General features: G+C 40.3%; 1 pseudogene; it reads left to right on the forward strand.

The window, feature by feature from the left end:
- Positions 1–2,674: 2,674 nt before the first annotated feature.
- Positions 2,675–3,788, forward strand: LOC123819852 (annotated as a pseudogene).
- Positions 3,789–5,534: the final 1,746 nt, after the last annotated feature.

Raw genomic sequence — 5,534 nt, forward strand, 5'->3', positions numbered from 1 at the left:
TTGGAGAGCTCTCTCCTAACAAACTTGGCATTGTTGAAGGACACAAACATGTGTGAGTGACTCCTTTCGGGGATGCTCCCTTGCTCATGGCACAGAATAAATAGATTAGGGATTTATCATAAGGAAACAGTTCATGCTACTATGGATACTGACTTCTCCCAATATCTGCATGATAAGCTGGGAAACGAGAGGCTCAGGAAAGCCAATTTGAATATAAAGGCAGGGAAAAACTATTGTTTTGGTTCAAAGGTAGTCAAGCAGGAAGAGTTTTCTTTTACTAACGAAAGGGTCAGCTCTTTTACTCTATTCGTATCTTCAGCTGGTTGGTTGAGGCCCACGTACATTGGGGAGAACAACCTGCTTTATTCAGTCTACTTATTTAAATGTCAATCTCCTCCAGAAATACCCTCACAGACACACCCAGAATAAATTTTGACAACTATCTGGACACCCCAGCATCAGGTGAAGTTGGTAGACAAAATTAACCAACATAGGGTCTCCATGAGATGACATGACATCTAAAATCATTTCCAAAACCTAGATCCTAGGGGTGTTTCATCTGGAGGGCATATAGACATACAGAACTTAAGAAAGAAAGCAAAGTAGTAGGGAAATTTGCTAAGGCTTATGTTTGCCTAATCTTGCTACAGTTTATGTTCCTTTCTAGGAAAATTCTGGTGTAGCCAGTCTGTTTATCCTCAGTGGAGCATTCAGTTACAGCATAAATATTTAGCACATTTTTGTATTAAATTCTCATCATTCATCCAGAATAATATAAGCTTTATAGAGACATGACTGGCAAAATATCTAGGGCTATAAAAGTTGTTCTTCATTTTTTCTGATAAGCTAATAAACTGTTGGTACCAGTCAAATACAGTACAATATAATGATTAAAAATACAGGCCCAGATTCAAATGCAAGCTCTACTAAGACCTACATAAGGACCTTCAGCAAATTATTTAAATTCTTTGGACCTGTTTCTACATTTACAAATGTGGGGATAATGACAGTGCTTATGCTCATTAAATCAGAGGACGCCAGTAAATACCAGCACAATACTGGCTGCACACCAAATGCTTAATGTATGTTAAAAGTGATCATTATAATTCAGAGTTCTTTTAAATATGCTGCCTGCATAGCCCTGAAGTCTTGTAAGCCTTCTCACTTTACTCTTCCTTGTTTATTCTACTTTGTTAGCCACAATGGAACTACTGGTGACTTTTGAGGTTAGCAGATGGATTTCTGGGTGGAACACTGGGTGATAATTTCCTCAGAAACCCAAGAACCCGATTCAAGGGCAGGTGTTTGACTTGAGTGCCACAAAGTTGGAAACCAAAAAACAAAGCTAAACATTTAAAGTTTCATGTGCATGCATATGCACCAGAAAATACCAACTTAATCAGAAACATTCAATTAAGATTAGAAAAATAAAATACAGCATCAGAACTGAAGCAAGCACAGTAATCAAGTGTTTTTTTCTAAAAAACAAAATCTAGTCTCATGACAATGCTCAATAATGATGATGTGTGGAAATGAGCAACTCCAGAAAGAAAGATAAGAAAGAAAGATAATTAATTGCACCATTCGACAGTATTGCAAATTTCTCTCCCTTACTGTGTCATTTTATGTCTGTCTGTGAGTTCAGAGAGAAAAAACTTGAGAAAGATTTTGCCTTGACTGCTTCTAATGATTGATTTCCTAATAAATTTCTATATGCAATGTTTGAGTCACATAATAAAAAAGTAGGGCCAGCTACAGTTTGCTAAAATTACATTAATTTAAATTACATTGGTTTCCAGCAATGGCTTCAAAAGTCAAAAAAATTCTGAGGGTTCTTTGCAACTAGTTTCTTTAGAGAAAGTTTCATGCATATAGTAAGTCAAAAGAGATGCTGTATGACTGAATTGTCATTATTCTATAGAAATAACACCTTTTGTGCACAAGGAGTTTCAAAAGAATATAGACTATACATATAAACAGAGAAATTTTACCTGATAGAAAGTCCTCATCTCTAGGTAAGAAATAATGTCAAAAAGAGACAGTCTCATTAGTTATCAGAAAAATGTAAACTAAAACCTCACTGTGATTCCACTACGCACACATTAGAATTGGTAAAGTTAAAAAATCACCATACCATGGGCCAAGAAGTTGGAGGAATCAGATTCTATGCACTGATAGTAGTGGGTATGCAGAACACTACAACACCATTGGAAAACCATTTAGCAGCTTCTTACAAAGTTAAACATACACCTACTGTGTGACCCAGGCAGCTCACTTCTAGGTATTTACTGAAGAGACACCAGAACACAGAATTGGGCATGAGCGTTCACGGCAATTTTATTTGTAACAGCCCCAAACTAGGAACAGCCCAAATGTCGATCAGCAAGTGCATGAATAAACAAATTACAGTATATCCATACAATTGGAATTCTACTTAGCCATAAAAATGGAACAAAATCATTGAACTATGTAAATGGGTGAATTTAAAAATCATTATACTGTATGAAAGAAGTTATGGAAAAAAGATTAGGCAGAGCCCAGGATGGGAGAACTGAGCATCTGAGCAGCAACAGCCCCCCCCCCCCCCCCGCCCCGCTTCCTCTTTTCTCTCCACACCTCACTCTCACGGCCTGCCCACCCTGCTGCCTGCTCATCCCCCAGAACATCTTCCACCATGGCCACCTCAGAGAGTTCCCACTTGAACAAAACCATCCAGCAGGTATACATGTCTCTGCCTCAAGGGGATAAGGTCCAACCATGTGTGTCTAGACTGACAGTACTGAGGAAGGACGCGCTGCAAGACCCAGACCCTGGACAGTGAACCCAACTCTATAGAAGAATTGCCTGAGTGGAGTTTTGATGCCTCTAGTACTTTAGAATCTTAAGGGTCCAGCTGTGACATGTATCTTGTTCCTGCTGCCATGTTTTGGGACCCTTTCCACCAGGCCCCAACAAGCTGGTGTTGTGTGAAGTCTTAAAGTACAACTGAAAGCCTGCAGAGACCAATTTAAGACACATCTGTAAATGGATAATAGATAGGTGAGCAATCAGCACCCCTGGTTTGAAACAGAGCAGGAATGTACTCTCATGGTCACAGATGGACACCCTTTTGGTTGGCCTTCGAGTGGCTTCCCTGGGTCTCAAGGTCCATATTACTGTGGCGTGGGAGCAGACAAAGCCTACAGCAGACACATTTGAGGCTCACTACTGGGCCTGCTTGTACGCTGGCATCAAGATCATGGGGATGAATGCCAAGGTCATGCCTGCCCAGTGGGAATTCCAGTTAGGACCCTGTGAAAGAGTGGACATGGGAGATCATCTCTGGGTGGCCCGGTTCATCTTGCACCGAGTGTGTGAAGACTTTGGAGTGATAGCAACCCTTGATCCTAAGCCATTTCCTGGGAATTAGAAAGCTGTGGGTTGCCACACCAGCTTCAGCACCAAGGCCATCCTGGAGGAGAATGGCTTGAAGTACACTGAAGTACATGGAGGGGTCCATCTAGAGGCTGAGCAAGTGACACCAGTACCACATTCGAGCCTACATCCCATGGGGCGCCTGACTGGATTCAATGAAACCTCCAACACGAACAACTTTTCGGCCTGCGTGTTAACTACACCGTTTGTATCCATATTCCCTGGGCTGTCGGCCAGGAGAAGAAGGGTTACTTTAAAGACCAGTGACCTTCTGCCAACTGTGACCCCTAAGGGGAGACAAAAGCCCTCATCTGCACATGTCTTCCAAAAAAATTGGTGATGAGCCCTTCCAGCACAAAAACGACATGGACTAGACTTGCAGCCATTGAATCACTTCTAATTAATTATTCATCCCACTCCCACTCTTGCTCCCTATCAATTGTCACAAGAGCCATAACTCAAAGGGCAGAACATCAAGGTCAGTTTTCTATTCCTTGTGCCCAGTTAAAAAAAAAGAAAAGAAGAAAGAGTACACACTATTGTGTTTAAGAGTACACATGCTCCTATTTACATAAAATTTAAGCAAATGCAAATTGCTAACCTATAATTAGCGAAAGCAGATCAGAATGTTGGCTGGGGGAAGAGTGAAAGGAGGGCATGAGCCCTATTACAGGTGAGCACTGGGAGACTTTTGGGGGTGATGGAAATGTTTGTTCTCTGGATGTGCTAATGGTTTCCCAGGTGTATACATATGTCAAATCTAAATTGTACACTTCAAATATATGCAACTTATTTTTCTTTAGTCATACATTAAGTATAAAGACCAATGAGGAGAACAGGAATGTGAAACGCCACAGTGCCTAGCAAATAATAAGTGGTCCAAAAACGTTGGTTATATTTATTCTCATGGGGACATCTGCCTACCTATACTGGAGCTGTTTTTTGTTCCCTAAGTGTTATACGTGTTCTAATGTGTATATGTAGTTATGTTCTGAATGTACTATAACATTTTCATAATGTAGTTTCTCTGATTTCTGTGTTCACTGTGTCATCATCTCTTTTATGACTGTCTATTCCCCTGACCTGTACTTATCTTCCTTACACATGTATTGTGAACTTATGCTAACAGCATCTTCATTTCCCTCTGAGAAATTCCCACCCATCAGTTCCTACATGATGAGAGGAGGAAGGGCACATGAATCACTCTTAGCTAGAGATCATCCCCCTAGACTGAATGAGTGGTTGATAAAGGTACAGCCCACCTTGGGCCATTGAGAATGTGTCTTAGGAGGCCTGGACTAACATTTTTCTTCAGACTGTGGAGAAAGAACTGCTTTTCTTTTTCTGCTTGTCCTAGAGAGAGCAGTGAGAATGTAAACATGAACTGCAGACAGATACTTGGCCCCACCAGGGAAGAGCCTGCCTAAAGTAAAGCCAATGCAGAGGGGAGGTGGAGTGAACTCTTTCAAGTCACTGAGTCCAGATGTGTCTGAATTTGAACCTATCACTCTACCCTCAATTCTGTGACCAATTTCAGTTTTCACTAAGCCAATATCATCTGCATGTTTTTTCACTTGTCATCTTTCTGTCCACCAAAAATAGTGACATCCATGGGAGAGCATTATTTGGTGATATATCAGTGAAAGGTGCCTAGGAATGTTTAAGAGTATTTGAAACTACAAGTTGACTTCTATAATTATTAATATTGATGTATAGACAATTTGACAAGCCAAAGGATGCTCATAGGTGTGTTCCCCTCTACTAAGTATGCCTGAAATTAATCTCAGGTAAGATGAACATAAGAGGCAAAGGAACTCTAGCTGTGTGACTTTTGCCAAGTTTCTCCACTTAAGTCTCAGTTTTCTCATTAATGAAGAACAGATACTATTAATAGTATCTGTTTCTTGGGTTTTAAGACAGTTACATTAAAGTATACATTTTTGGCCTTAGTGCAATGCATGCTAATTAGTTGTTACTAAGTAAAGTGCTATTAATCTTCATCTATACTATAAAGCCAAAATGCTTCTCCCTTCTCTTCCTCAAAGCAAATCCTGGGCATTATTCAATTCCCTCACCTCCTTCAGGAAAATATTCCTTGATTAGTTTAACACATAATGTAG

The sequence above is a fragment of the Phyllostomus hastatus genome, unplaced genomic scaffold, assembly GCF_019186645.2.
Source record: "Phyllostomus hastatus isolate PE091 unplaced genomic scaffold, TTU_PhHast_1.1 phas_contig_34, whole genome shotgun sequence".
Lineage (NCBI taxonomy): Eukaryota > Metazoa > Chordata > Mammalia > Chiroptera > Phyllostomidae > Phyllostomus > Phyllostomus hastatus.